At 37.3% G+C, this 16,606-nt stretch overlaps 1 protein-coding gene across 1 annotated transcript in view; it reads right to left on the minus strand.

The window, feature by feature from the left end:
• DPP10 (dipeptidyl peptidase like 10) overlaps positions 1–16,606 on the minus strand; it is a 479,453-nt gene that overhangs the window by 284,514 nt on the left and 178,333 nt on the right. The gene's annotated exons all lie outside the window — the stretch shown is intronic.

Raw genomic sequence — 16,606 nt, forward strand, 5'->3', positions numbered from 1 at the left:
ACACATAACTCTCTCATGCAAGGCTAGACAGGAAAATTATTTGGTAGTCCCAATAATTTGGTAGGCCTTCTAATTACCTGATTTCTCTCCTCATTTGCTCCTCCCAGTTGATAACTGGATCTTTCTCAAATAACTTCTCTGGCATTTTTTAGGCTTTTAAGTGACGAAATCAGGTTGAGGTAACACAGATTAAGTATTAGAAAATAGACAATGAAACTCCATTCTGTTGAAAGAGATTTGCCTCAAATTGATCTGTTCACAGTTACTCATACCCTGAGTATGCCCAAATTCATCCTATACCTTGGAACTTCTTATGCTGTGTTACTAATATAAATGGACTTCATATAGGCTGTATTTCAACTCTGAGCAGATGCTCAAGAGATCTTCTGAAGCACTTTTTAGCTGAAAGACACCACCATTCTTTCTATTTTAGACACATATATAGGGTATTCTAAATCCTTCCACAGGAAGAGTGAGTTTGACACAAAAAATAGTAATGCAAAGGCCAAGGCATACAAATCATACAAACTCATCTGCAGATCATAATAGCAACTCCCTTTTCAATAATAAAAAAAAGTAAAGAAGAAATTCTGTCATGTATAAGTACTATTGAGAAAAATAATACGCTTCAAGAGAAAGATTGTTTTAAATCATGAAATGCTGAAATTTATGGTAGACTACCAATGAGGTTGTACTTTACTAAGATGTATAATTATAGCTCCATTTTAGCTGTCCTTTATGGGACAGATTACAGCAAGCTATTAGTAAAAAAGGACTACTGTCTTGTAACAATGCACAAACAGCATACTGTCATTGTAGAATTCTTCCTGAACCAAACAGAGTGTTAATTGAATGTTAAATTTCTAGATTTGGCACTTGGAGGCTTTGACAAGACTGGAATGAATGGTAGCCCACTGGGAAGCAGAAAAATAATAGCTATCATGATGCTGCTAAGTGCACTGCAGACTGCTCATTCAAGGACATATGCAGCAGTCAGGTGAATTTAAAGCCAATATATTTACATCTGTAAACGTCTCTCTGAATAAAGTACAATATAAGGCCATTTCTTAAAGAAAGGGAACTGTGTGTGCCATGGCCTGAAACACCCAGTGATTGGGCACAGCCTGTGTTCTGTGTTAGCTAACACATTTGCTTTTCTTTCAGCTCTGTATAGCTGCTGCACAGATTATGGATGTTTAAAGTAGGTTGCCTGGGTGAAGTGCAGCTGGAACAGCAAGATCACGGGATTTAGAAAACCCTGCTCCTGGAATCAGGTTGCATGGTATGGACAGGGACAGGCCACAGCTCAAACTCACATACAGATTTCCAGTGCTCCATTACTTCCCTGAAGCCAGTCACATGTGTTACACCATCCCACTAATTTACCCTAATAGATGTGTCAGTGTTTTGTGGTGTTCTTTCATTTGTGGAGGAACAAACAGAGCACTGGCCTGGAGTCCCTGTGTGCTCTGGGACAGACACAAAGCAATGCCCTTATTAAAAATGGGTTTCCATGGCCCAGAGGAGCTGCACAAGGCAGAGTCTTGGGGATATCAAGACAGTGAGTAGAGTAGCAGCACAGTAGGACAGTCCTCATGGATTCTGCTGATGACACAAATTCTACAATGTCACTGACATATAAGTGAACTGGAATATTGTACAAGAAGAATGGTATGACTGGAAACAGAAGCAATGGGTACTGGAAGTAAGTTAATAGAACTGAGTACAAGGTCATGCATTTAGTGACTAGCAAGCATTTTAGTTAAACTGAGCATCCTAAATTGAGAAACTTGCAGAGGAGGCAAGGGGTCAAGCACTTGCCGGCTGTGGAAGGGAAAAGGCAAAAAAGTAATTTCTTGTGTGGGCAGAGACATTATCACCCAGAAGACGTGGCAAGTACAGACCAGCAAGGTGCTACTTGCCTGCTCTGAGCGATTCTGTTTATTTCATTAAAATACACAGAATTAAACACTGTTGAGAGCAGGGAGCCATCATAATTGGGGGAAAGTCTTCAATCCTAAGAGACAAGACTGAAACAGCCTAACTTAGACCTATTTAGCCTAACTAAACAAGAGCTAGGGAGAAGAATGATTGCTCTTAGAAGGCACTTCAAGAACATACCAGAAAGGGAAAAGACATTTTTTAGGCTAAGGGATAATACTGGTACAGGAAAAAATGTGTATAAGTTGATTTGAATATATTTGGGCAGTACATTAAAAGACAATTTTGATCAGATGAGAGAGGTCCCAGAACATCCTCATATGGAGAGTAGCTGAGAATAAAAAAAAACCAACAACATTTTGTAGATGGGATTTATTTAGTTTATCAAAGGACTATGTGATATTTTTGCACGCCAGAGCTGAAGGCTGCTTCTGATGACCCAAAAGGTCTGGGAATCCTGCTTCCTCTGTACACAGGGCACTGTATTTGAAATCAGGAATTAAATTTGAGCAAGATCTATTCAGTCTTAAGAAAATTTATTTGATTCTCTTCCAGACCATGCTATGGGCATGTAAATTTATGTTTAAAAAGAATGGGACACTGTATATTTACTACAGTGAATACTATTGAGGGCCACCCTTAAGTGCATTGTCTTATTGAATCTCACTAAATGAAAGATGTCAGTGTTAACTCTTCCTCATGCCAATCTACAGCTACTTTAAGTCTCAGATATATTTGTGCTATTAATATGATAAATATGAATAAACAACAATTTTAGAAATTGTAAACCAACCCTGTCATGTATTCCTACAATTTAAAGCATTTTATATAGTTTAGCAGATATTAAAAAAAGATTGTCACCTTAAAGAAACACATTGGAATTAAGTATTAATATTTTCCTTTTATTCTAAGCATTGGTCGAAGAGTGTAGTCTAGGTTTTTTGCATTTCCATTGAAAAAATACTAAAGGATAGCACTTGAAGCTCCTGTTTCCTTGTGCTGACTGAAAAGTAGATATTTACAAGAAGTGAATAATATTTGCATAGCTGATGAACATCTAATAACATGCAGTAAGACATGTAATGTCAAATTTGCATGAGATATCAGCTTTTATAAACAGCTAATGTCTCTCTCATTATCCCCTTTATGAGTCTGTTGTTGAGGGGTTTTTAAGAGCCTCATAATTTTCATCTGATGGGTTATAAAAATAACAACTTGATTTGGATATTAGCTTAAAATGTTAATCACATTTCAGATTGCATAGGACAGAAACCTGTGCTATCAGCACTTATACATATTTGAAGTAGGTGTGTCCCGTTTAAAAGTATTCATGACACCAACTTTGTATGGTATGAAAAAGTTTGATCAGAAATTGGCAATGTTAGGAGGAGTAGATGCTACTAAGTCTCCTTAATCTTTAAAAATTGCATCTGTGCTGTAGGGCAACTTTTGGATGCCTATTCCTCATCAGGAGGACTAGTGGGTGTCTAACCCTGCATCACCTGTTTCTGTATCCTAAAAAGTATTGTTAAAAATCACTGTGAAAGAATTTAACTTTTAGTGAGAGCTTCTGGTACTTTCTATTTTCTACCCATATTCATATCAGACAGAATGGTTTGTCTGTGATTAGTGCTAATTAATGTTATACTCTCATTTAGTTTTTCCCGTGTACCAAAGAGGAGTCATGTTCTTGTTTGAATTCTCAGGCTTACGTTCACTGGAGTTTTCTCTCATCTGAGGCTGCAAACAGAAACTGACAGTTTTCACTTCATATGGTTTTGCAGATTCACAGTGAACAGTACATTTTTCTTTCTCTGTTTGAAAACAGAGCAAGATACTTGCTCACATTCATGAGTCATGAGTGAACAGAGAGGGCTCTATTCTGTCCACCCTCGCCAGGTTCAGGCTGGTGTAACTTGGCAGTAGTACAGTAACTTCTAACTTAGCCTTTTGTAATGCAAGTAGGGTACCAAGTTCTGGGATTTGCCTCAGCTGAAGCTGGATGAAGTGCACACAAACCAGTTTGCAATATAATGGATGGTTTCAGCAGTCAGCCCTCGTTACTGCCAGGAGACTAAATGAGCCCAATACAGTTGTTTACTGTATTTTGGACATTTCCTATAGTAAGTATAGGAGTTCAGATGGTGTTGTACTAATTTAACCTTGTTTAATTATATCTGGTAAACTAAGCAGCTCCTAAAAACGTGTTAAACACTCGCACATTTACAATAACCATCTGCAATAAAAGATGAATTGGGTATTACTATGTACTACTATTAATTTTGAATACATTTACAGCAAAAACAACGCTCTCTTACTAAGAATCCCACTTCTGTTCTCACACTAGTTGCACACTGATGTAATTTTTTGGTACAGACTTTCCTAGAATAACTGTGAGACAGCAGATTCAAGTTTGAGGCAGAAAAAGAACATGGAAAATTCAAAAGGTTAAATTTTTTAGGCTGTCCAGCTGACTCTCCAACCTCACAGGAAGTTTGAGATTTTAGCAGTGATCTGTCAGCTTTGGGGTATTTGGATACGTGACTTCTCTTGTGCAAATTGATCCAACACTGAGTTTACTCCAATCCATCACACCTTGCATACTTAACCTACAGCAGGTGTACAGCCCAGCTGCACGTGGCAGAACAAGCTCTGTGCTTCCCAGTACAGTGGTTTTGGCTGATGGAAGTTTGCACAGAGGCATGTGCATCATTTTATGCCTCAGTTTTACCATTCATAAAACAGATTTCTTTAGTGCAAGCTCCTGTTCAGAGATCAGTGCTGATGCTTGATCTCTAACCAACTATGAAATTTTCTTTTTGCTTCAATGGTATAAATTTCCATTCATGCAATACTTAAATAAATGATTTCTTATAACAAATAGAAATTAAGAATTCAAAAAATTATTTTTATTCCTTCATTTTCAAACTCCAGCTGAAGGGATGGAAAGGAGAGGTTGGTACGACTGTTTAAGCTGATGTAGGTATTTGCCCCTGGTTTCTATTTCAGTTATTTCACCTCACCGTTGCTGCCTAAGCTGCACAGATCATTCAGGTACCAAATCATGGTAACAGTGACCAAAATGCATTTTATGAAGCTAGAAATCCCTCAAGGATAGCACCAGGGTTAAATGCTTTTGTTCAGCTCGTTGCTTTGCTCTGCTGGGATCTTTCTGCAGGCTGTGGCAGCAGGTGATGCACATGTCTCTCGGAGTGGTTTAGTTACTGATTTGGAAGAAAGCACCAACATTTCATCCTTCCTGCTGAATTTAGCTTAGACAGATAGACAGAAACTGAATACTAATAATGGTAGAAGAGGAGAAGAAATAACTACACATCCCTGCCAGCTGATCCTTCCTAACTGCTGACCCCAAATTTGGGAGTTAGAGCAGAGCTGAGTTTTGTGAGCTGCTGTGACTGCTGCACTAGACGAAATCCTTTCTCTGCAGAAGGGCTTGTTTCTCCCCTTCCCAGAGCAAGTTATGGTATGAATCACTAAACAAGGAGGATAAAAAAAATACTTTGGTATTTGACAGTCAGAACAGGTATTTCTTGTACAGAGGCCTGCTGAAGTTAGAGGCAGCTTAAAGAAAGACTTCACTGAAGGTGGAAATAAAGGACAGAGGTTTTTGACATCTGGTGCACCAGGAGTGACTCCTTTTCTCCACCACTCTCCCAATACATCCCCCAGTGACCTCCCCATTAAGCACTTACACACAAGGTGTCCTACACATCCTTGCAAGGTAGAACAGGTTACACCAGAGAAAAAAGTGGGTGTACAACACAAAAAGGCAGAATGATCAGGAAGAGACTGTTGACTCAGTTTGTGCAATTTACTGCCAAATATTATTTCTAGGTAATAGTGATCCAGAAAGGATTCACTGAACTGCTGGGGTCACTGAGGAAGGCAATCTCTGCAGGGTGAACATGATTTTTAATCACAGGCAGTAAAAGCGAAGGTCTGCAAATAGTAATTTGGAAGTGTCAGCTCAGTCCTTCATAGACATATACACACATGCAATCTCACCTGCATGGAGTTCAGTGTGTCTCCTCATGTCCCAGGATCTTGCAAACAGGTTGGACTCAAGACAGCATTTGGCACCTTCAGCAGTCCAAACGCCTTGAAAATACAGACAGCAAATGTGCTCTCATCTATGTTCTAGAGAAGCTCCTACTGAAATTTCTCATTGATTCTGAGGGTCTCTAGATTAAGCTAAATCCTTATTCATGCTTACATCACAGCAGCACAGGCTTTTTTTTTTTTTTTGTATGAGGTTTTTCCCCCTCCATAGAAACAAGTTTGGCCCAAATGCCCGTAATGATTGCTCTTGTAATGAGCTTCTGAGAACACAAAGTTATTCACATGAGGGGATACACTCACACAGCAAAGCTAATAATTTTGTTATTCTATTGGGAATTTTATGCTCCTCATTTGTATTAAAAAGTTTTAAAAGGTATTTATAAACTACAGAGAGAAAAAAAAAAAAACTAGATTAGCAAGATGGTGCAATTACATCATTGCTGAGTTCACAATAAGCTGCTGTCAACTCTTCCAGCACATGCAAAATAGAAGAGGGTTTTACAGCCTGTCACCATCTCCTGACAGGCAGGTAAGTCACAGTTTATAATCAAAACAAGGCTCCGTTCTGGGGTCTAACTTCTCCCACGGGTACTCTGCAAGATGACAGTCTTCAGTTAATCCACAACTAGAACACGTTTTCCCTCCCAGTGTGAAAATTGTGCTCCTTTCCCAGACACAATCAGAGAGCTGAGCTATCTCCTTTGAACTCTTATTTTCCTAGCCTGGTAGGTACTGAAGGAGCACCTGAGCCCCGTTCGACACAGTAAAGGCTGGCACCACTTATCCCACAGGGATTTTTACCAGCAGATGAGAAGAAGCCAGTAGAGACAACGCAGCAGGGTCCTCCTTAGGCTTTGTGTTTGATAAAATTTCTGAAGTGGTAGCAGAAATTTCAGAAATGTCACCAGTCTTTAACGTGAAAATCTTATTCCAGGAACAGCCAAAAGGTATTAGGACACAAAGCTGGAGACGGGTGTAGATGTTTGCCTCTAGTTTGGAGCACACATTTAAACTGCTTGTAAACAACAGGTGAAAACAACAGAACCCCTAACTACAGTCCTAAGGTAGCTAAATGAGGCAGATTGAAAGTGAGGGCTTCAGACACATTTAATGAGTGAATGTTGATGCTTCCAGACCTACAGGCCAGATGGTCCTATTTCTACAAAGCCCAAGGATGGAAAAAAGTAAAAGCCTCCAGGTGTCTACTGTACATTTCAATCTGTGATAATATTCAAGAAATGACAAGTCTGATAAATTAAAACCCCAGGAGGTAAAGCCAAAATCAGAGAGAAATTATAGACAAAATACAATTTATGCAGTGACTTATAGAAACAAAATAGGAATTAAAGCATCTTCCTACGAAACAACTGTAGTAATTTTATTTAATCCAAAGCATGTAATGCCTTTTTTTTTTTTCTAAAGCTAATCTGGAAGGAGCTGCTCTTTGCTAGTCTTCACCCCTGCTAAAGTTTTCTTTTTCCTTGGGACTTGCACCCCCTGGCTTGTCCAGTTCCAGTGCTAATGCCTGTCATGTTGAATACTGATGTATTATTTACACTTTGCACCACCATTTTGTGTGGCCTTGCTGCTACAGATGGGCCCTGTGCTTCTGCAAAACCTTGTCACAACAGAAAAGGGACAGTGCCACAGTGCCAGCACACCAGGTTGACATAAAAGAGAACCTGTTGCAGAACAATGATCTGGGTAAACCTTACTTTGGGCGTACAACCACTCTAGACAGGTGTGATTTGCTGATTTCAGTTTAGCTACACCAGTTCTCATCAGCAATGCTTTTACATCAGTAATTTATTTTTTTTTTTTTTTACTTCAGAAGGAAAAACAAGACTATTGCTTCCTTGACGGAAGACAATGTTGGTTGAGCTATGACATACCTTATTCTGACTAATGTAAGAAGGTGCTCTGAAAACAAGAGATTTATTTTCTCAAACAGGCAGGGAAACATACTGTTGAACTTATTAAAAATACCCATGTGGGTAATTTTATTCCAGCCTCAGAGCTCCCTAGTTGTGGCACAGCAAGGTTTTGCAACATATCACTTTTGTACCAGACAGTCTTTCATTAAAATTTCAAGTTCTCAGGAAACGGGAGGTTCATTATTTTTCAAATTTACCTCTATTTCAGTATGATGAAATAATTTATCACCAGGAAGCAGAGTTGTTGCTATACAATTACACACTAAGTAAGTGAGTATGTCATTACCTCATCCAAATAAGTAATTTGAAACAGAAACCCACTGAATTTGGTCAATGCTATTGAAAAATCAAGGTGAAGTACAAAAGTTCCTGATGCTCACTCAGCAGATGTGAACTCATATTCTGACTTGTGTTATTCTAGATATGAATTTGGAAAAATTTATACAAACCAGAAAGATGTTATTTGAAAATAAAGCAATTCTGCACATCTTCACTTGGATCACAAATAATCTTTAACTCTCATTATTGCAGAATCCACTTATTCATTTCAGAAATCTGGGCCTCGTTTTGCTTGATGCCAAGACATAAAATCATAAAACCCATTGATTTTGAGAATCATAAGGTTTTTCATATTCTAAATGTTAAGGGTATCTTATATTCATATTCTTAGAAAATAACATAGCTCGGCTACATAGAATCAAATTCTTATTCTCTTGTATCTGCTGAAAAACACCTTAGAATTTAGTTCACAGTTGCCAGATTAGTTACACTATTCACTTGCTCCCTGCCTTCTTGAAACTAAGTATAAACAAAAAATTTCTCCATGAAGATGATTTTATCTTTCTTTGGACTTTCTTTCTTTCAAGGGCCCAAACACAGTGAGAAGTGGAAGCTAGTGTGTATTTTGAAGAGTTTAGGCAGACTGCAGACTTTCTACTGCTCTTAATGCTTAAATAATCCATTTCCTTCCCCTTGATGTATCTGCAGTCTTTATAGACCAATAAGACACAGAACTTTTATATTGGCACTTCCTAATGAGCAGAAGCATCTATCTCAGACTCTTGTAAACACACTTTTAAAATGCTGCCTTAAATCTCATTTTTCACTGAAGCACTACTGCCATAAGTTTTTTAAATTAGAGCTCTGCTATGTTTGTCCTGGAAAATTTCCAGTCCAAGACTCTAATCCCTGCAGATGTATCTACGTGCATTTGCTGACAATCTGAAGTGACAGTTGATGTGACTTTTTAGGGGCAGATATCTCCCACACCTCTGATAATTCTTTAAACAAAAAAATCATCAAATAATCCACTACACATCAAAGCATAAAAATATCACTAAATTCTTAAGTAAATAATCTAATAGTCTGCTCACAGCCAAATATAAGAAATACAATAAAGTCCAAACAACTTGCAAACCTTATCCCAAGCAGTATTTTAAACTAAAAAGTGAGGCACCTAAGAGCTTTTCTGTGCCCCAATGGATTTTTGCAAGCTTTCTACGGATTACATTTCACCATTACATGCCTGTATACAATGACCTGATATAGTCCCTTTGTTTGATCTGCTAATAATCAATGTAAGGTGAAATACAGCTTTCAATATACATCCCCTGTGTTCTAGTTGCCCATCTTGCAATTAAGGCAGTTAAGAAAGAAGCTTCTGGGGATCTCAAGCATCTGCACAAGGAACTACTGACCAGGAGAAAAAATATATATATGTTGGCACAGGTGCTCAGGAAAGTTTTTACAGATCATGGCATCTACTAAATAGCTGAAATAGAATATTTATGCCCATCATGTCCAAATGAGCTAATAAATCACTACAGCTTTTATGCAGTCCTTCCATTCTTCCAAACTTGACCATCTCAGGAGGGCAAGTGCAGAGCATAGCAGGTCTCTGGCAGGGTAATCTTGACTTTGCATAAAATTTGAGGAAAATAAATACTTAGCACATATAAATACATTTCATCAGCACAGCTTAGCCTTTTTTATATAGTTATATAATAGACATTAGACAGTCAGAACTTAAGTTACTTGCTAAGGACAGAGTAAATTGTGCTGGTATTGTGAACTGAAATTGTCTCCATTTGCAGTGAGAATAGAGAGAAGGAAGACCAAGGCTTGGCATCCCTCAACAATGAATTATTGGGCTACACAGCAATAAACTTAACACTTAGGTTGTAAAAGGAACCATAAATGGAACCACAAGGCCCTGATTTATGTACTAGACAGATCCCGGTTTGAGATCTAGATTAATTCTTTAATAAAGATGCTATCCATCACTGGAAAAGGCCTGCCTTGGTTGTTTATTTGCCTATCATGAACAAAGAACGTTAATTATGTTGTTTCAGATATAGTAGGTCTTCCCTGATACTTACAGCACACCACATGGCAATATGTCTCATGCAGGAATGCATTATATTTTCAATTGAAAACGACCTACCAAATTGAAAACATAATTTTTTGTCATTGTATAATGTATTACAGCTTGCACTGCTACAAGATAGCAATGGAAAAAAAAAATCATATCTGCACCTACTTTTACTATAAAAAATGAAGTTGTATATTTTTTTCAATTATCAGTAAAAAACATGCCACTAGGAATGAAATAAAGCTAAGGATTAGTTTCAGGAATGTCAAAATGTCAGTAACTGTTCCGAAAATGTTTCTGCATACAATAGTATAAATGTCATAAGCTGAGGCATTCTGGCCAGTTTTCTCTCACCTTGAATAGAAATGTCATCAGGACACCAGCTCTTACACAATCTCACCTCATTTTTTTTTATTTTTTTTTTATAGGTCCTCTTCTTGGACAAATTCAAACACCAGCAAAATTAGATTAAGAAAAGGGGATTTATGTGACCACAGCCACCATGCAAAGTGAGCTGGTACTTGGTTGGCCCCAGCTGCAGTGTCTGTTGCTATTTTTGTCTTTTCCCACATCGAAGCTGAATGCTACAGAACAAAAACTTCCCCAAACCCAAAGCATCCAGGCTAAACTGAGACAGTTAGAACAAAGCCTCCAGGGACTTACCAACTCCAGTCTAGGATAGAACTTTAAAACAATTACAATTTTCTTATTATTACCCACTGGCAAAATGAATTTAGATCCATTATTGTTTTAAAATTAAAATGTATGAAAATATGGGCTAGAAATCAATGACAGTTAATCAAATATAAAATTTTAATATCAAAATTGTACATGCATTTATTAAAAAAAAAGGCAAAACACTAGCTGCTACAGCCTCACTTACAAGGAAAAGAGGTTTTTATCTTAATATAGGCATTTCTGATTTGAAACGTAGATTAAGCCTATTGCAAAGGCAGAGCTATTTTTTAATTCAATACTTTGTTTTAAATCTCTTTTCTGTTCCAACAACAAAATATAAGTACAATTTTTTGGGTCAAATAGCTGTCAGGAGCTTAACTGTATAATATTACCTCAAGTTCTCAAGCCTTAACCAAATATCACTGAAACAAAAGAGTATCTTTCATTGATTTCAGCAAGTTTTGCATTAGATCCATACTAATTTCCTTCCAACCAATAAAGTGTTGGCATTTTCTCAATATCGTTTTGCAGGCTTCCTTATTTACTTCCCCTGTGATCACTACCATTTCTAAAAAAAAAATGGTTTTAACTTTATTTTTTAGAAACTGAAAGCAGGCAATACTTTTCCAATACTTCTATATCCTTTAATCCAACTTCTGACAATTAACTCCATGGCTACTTTATTCTTGCCATGGAGTTAAAGTAGCCAGTTATTAGGATTTCTTTATCTATAATCTCTGGATTAAAAATCCTCTGATGACAAAAATAAGAGTTTTAGCAATTCTTTGAGCTGAAAAAAAAAACTTTTGGAAACTTCTCTTCCATTCCATCTGTAATCACAAAATGCAAGTGCTTGGTCTTATTAAAAAACACATTATCAGAACCTGAAGTTTCTTGAGTCTCAGGAGCTCAGTTTGGGCTTAAAAAGTGTTTTGGACAAATGTTCAGATAACATGGTTTGTTTGGGTTTTTTTCCTAATTCTGTCTTGTAATCCTGAGAGCTACATTTCTTTATCACTGTCTTGCTAGTTCCATCTAAAAAGTTTTATTACTTCCAAGGTTGTCAAGATTATGTCCCTATTTACATTTTCATTCTTTGGGCTTCAAACATACAGTTCAAATTTGTACATGATTTTTGGTAAGTCAGGAAAGCAATATCTAGAAGTTTTAGTAAATCCTACTTTATAGAAAATGAATTCTACTTTTGATTTACAATTTAAAAACCATAAAAGCTTTCTTTCCTGAATATATTGTGATGTCCATTTTAATTTGTCTTCTTCAAGAACTTCCATTCCCTTTAGAGCTCCGAAAGAAATTCCAGTCAGTGGCCATGCATTCCTGACTGAAACAAGCACCAGTGTGACCTTTTAATTTTGTTTTCATTTACTTTAGAGATAACAGAAGACTGATGTTAATGTTTTGTAGTTGGGACACTTGTATGTTGTCAAATCTCCTTTAATACATGGTGGTAAAAAGTGCATATCTGATGCTCAACCTGTACTCACACTATCCAAAATGTTTTTTCTCCTGATTTACATGATTAACTTATTTAATGAGGCAGAAAGAAGGTCTCATCCATCGTAGTTAGTCACAAGCAATGCAGTACTGAATAAACAGCAACAGCACATTAATCTCTCTGACTCTTCATTATTATCACTAACAGGAATACATTTGTACCTGCTTTCATGGTTAAATGCACTTGTTTTCTGGTATTAAGAAGGAAAGGAAAAAGCAAAAAATTATGACACAGCATGTTAAGAAATGCATTTCAGATACTAAAGGAAGTGCAGTAGAGCCCAAAGGGGCAGTTTGTGCACAGCCACCTGGTAGAGGTCACTGGGACATCTTAAATTATAAGAAGAGCTCAGGAAAGGAGAGAACATGAAATAACTCACCCCCAAGGAAGGCAGCAAGCACATGAGGTCTCACTCTCTTCTCCTTTAAACAAGAGTAAAATAACCAGAGATGAATAAAAGATCCTGGTCTTCCATGTCTGAAACATGGAAACCCACAAATGCATGAGGCCTCCTTGTCCTGTCCAGCTGCTGGCCCACACTGAGGTCCTCCTACACAGAATCAGTTTCCTCAGTGACAGAAGACATGGTTATATATCATGTATTGTCTTTTCCTGCCATTTTCTCTCCAAAGAGGTAAATAAAAGGTGGTATTTGGTGTGATCTATAGCAGTTCATCCTGATGGCATGGCTGTGAGAGAGCAGTTCCAGGCACAGCTCTCGTCCCAGATGGTATCTTAGAATGGCTAATTATCCATAGATTTTGTTTGAACAAGCATTGCCCATCACAGAGTACATGTGTTCCAAAGAGAAGTGTGATGATAACAATAAACCCCCTTAATTACAGTCTTGGCTGGGCTTTTCATGGTTATATGACACCTTAGCTCTGGGAGCTGCCCTGTGTCAGCAGGACTGGTGTGCCAATATTAGAAGTCATGCACTGGGAACACAGCCTTGCTCAGCAAGACACGCAGAACAAAAAATTCTGGCAAAATTCCCAGAAGGTAAACCCTTCTGACTCATCCTCTTCCTCTCAGTTAAAACACCACCAAAGCCTTGAACCACCACTCATCTTGAAACACCTTTTTTTCTACTCCCAGAAGGATTGGAGCAAATGAAGATGATAAAAAATGCTCCTTTACAATCATCTCCACCAGTGACCAGATTGCTCAAAGCCCCATCCAGGCCCACCACTTGCAGGGATGAGGCATCCACAACTTTCTCTGGGAAACCTGTTCCAGTGCCTCATCAGCCTCACAGTAAACAATTTCTTCCTAATATCTAATCTAAACCTGCAGTCCTTCAGTTTAAAACCATCAACCCTTGTTCTATCACTACATGCCCTTGCAAAAACTCCCTCTCCAGCTCTCTCACAGCCCCCTTTAGGTGCTGGAAGGTTGCTATAAGGGAAGATATGAATATCATAAGCAATACATTCGTTTTATCCATTATACAGAAGTCTTTGTATTCTAGGAATTAAATATTAGGTAGATCTATCTTTGTGTGCATAAAAAGGTCAGTACAATTGACCAGCAGTACCTTGATGATGCCAACAACTTTAGATCAGATTCTTTCTGCAAAAAGGGTTTTTATTGGGTTTTTATATTTCTGCCTAATGAACCCACAAGCAAACTTTGAAGGAAGTGGTATGAAAGGGACTGAACAAAGTAAATTTCCTGTCCATTTTTATCTTTGTGGAGAAAAAAGGTCTGGCTGCAAATCAGATATTGTAATGGACTGAGCTGACATTGATGTTATTTGTTCAGTCCCAGTGCACCAGAGCAGAACCATGATCTTCCTAATCCAGTGGATTAATGTAAAGAAAGTAGCCCGTTTTTGACAGATGGAGGAGTTGTTTAAGACAAAAAGGATGTAGTGATCAATAGGAAACCTAAATTTCTAAATGTAGAAAACCAATAAGAGAAGAGAAATTAGAAGACAGGGCTGAGGGGGAGAGCAGTAGGACAATGCGAGACAGAGAAACTGGGACTTGCTTTGGTTTTATTTCTAAACATTTTGCAATAAAATAAATCTATGGTGAGTCAGGGTGGCAACACTTTTGAGTATTATCAAAGACAGGGAAGAAAAGTTCAGTAATTTTTTCCCATCTATATTTGGAAAGAAGATGTGCAAATCTTTCCCTTCACTAGCAATCAAAGTCCTCAGCAGGCATTATCTACTTGGGATGACTTGCAGGCTGCTTGTACCCCAGATTCTTAGCTTCATAAATCTTGGGGCTTCACATATGGTCCAGAAGACTGGAAAATTGTGTGTTGTGAAATATTAGACCCAAACATTCTTACTGGGAAATAAGCCAAAGACAAGGAACAAGTTGGCTATCTGAGAAATCTCAAAATGAAGATATCTACCAGAAGTGGATTTGTGGGGAATTGAAAAGAGGTTCTGTAACAAAAAGCAGTAGAGGGTCCTAAACAAGATATTATTAAATTATTTAGAAACAAATGTAAAGTCAATGATAAAATTGCAGATGATGAGAGAACAACCAAGTGACAAACATCAAGATCACAGCAGTCATAGGAGTAAATACAAACTGCTTGATAAGCTGGCAGTATTTGAGCAAGAGGTGTCTTACACAGCCAAATGCAAAGTTGTACCATGTACACTGAACATCCTCACAAAGTGAGAGACTGTGTCCCTGGAAGGGGGAGGGGGAGGGGTTATAGTTCCTAACGATCCTAATAAAGATTTATATTTTACAGTTCCTAACCAGTATTAATCAAGTCTGGGATTGTACTATATGCAAATTTTCCCAAAGTTGAGCACAGGACTGTTTATAAAAAAAATGGATCTAATAAAATAAAGCACTCAGAAATATATAAAAATATGTGCCATATACACTGGACTCAGAAGATAACCAGCTAGTATTACTAGCTTACACAGCTGCTCTTTTTGTTTAAGAAATACAATATATGCCTCTGTCCTGAACTTCTAAATTCAATCTCTATGAATGACCTGAGGAAATGTGTATTCATGAAAGGAGCAAAGCAAAGAATCCCACATTGCACAGTAACTCTAACCAAATTACATAACAATAAATCTAAGTTAACCTTAACTACTTGGTATTCAACAGAACTGTGTATTAATTTCTGATTTGAAAGAGCTTTACCTGTCACTTTTTATATTCTTATATTCTTGCTCAACCATTCAAAACAAAAGTATTTTCTAGCACTAATATTCCATCATATTAAAAGAGTGTTAGAGACAGAAGAGATTTCACATACTGGAGTTTTTCAATATTTTTGCAGTCTTCATAGAAGAAATCACAGTTAGAAAAAAATGAATGGAATAATTTTCCATTGAAGAATGCAGTCTGATCAAATCAAAACCGCCTTGCAGTGGAAATGTATAAAATTTATAAATTTTATCATATTGACTGAAGAAGGTAGAAAGGTTCCATTTCAACTTTCATTTTGAATAATTTAATTTCCATTCAATTTACATTTATATTTACATGTAAGCAGAATACATATAAATGAAAGGAATTAACACATTAAATTAAAGCTATTTGACTACAAAAAGCTTCAAAGTGTCTTTTTACTTCCAAAGATGTTTTAGGACAACAGTCTGCTGTTTTCACAGGGCTTCTCTAGATGCAGGAAAAGAAACCCATAAAATATTTGCAGAAAACATAGCTCAGATGAAGTTAATATCAAACAAAGCTATAGGGGGTTATTATAGTTCACTCATATCTTCTATTTCATCTGTGTTGGTCTGATCAGGTGATGTCACTGCAGTGACCTTACAAATCTTCATTAATAAAGATCTCTCTTTGTGATTAGATAAAAAATTACAACTTCGGAGCATAGAAAAAAGAAAGAATATCCTGGGCCAACCATTTGCCTCAACTGAGAATCCACTCATGAGCCAATAACGACAGGGGAATTTGCAGGTGCCTAAACCCAGTTGCTCCTTTGTCACTCCCATGTTAACATTCACTCTCCCCTGGCAATGGTGCTAATCCACTACAACCAAGGGTAGTAACATGCAATACACACCCACACCAAGAGTTAGACATTTCCTCTGCTAAAATAATATATTTCTTATAACGTTTCAAAAATAACAGAAGA

Source organism: Manacus candei, unplaced genomic scaffold (assembly GCF_025592945.1).
Source record: "Manacus candei isolate 608988 ecotype Guabito, Panama unplaced genomic scaffold, ASM2559294v1 h1tg000077l, whole genome shotgun sequence".
NCBI classification, from domain to species: domain Eukaryota; kingdom Metazoa; phylum Chordata; class Aves; order Passeriformes; family Pipridae; genus Manacus; species Manacus candei.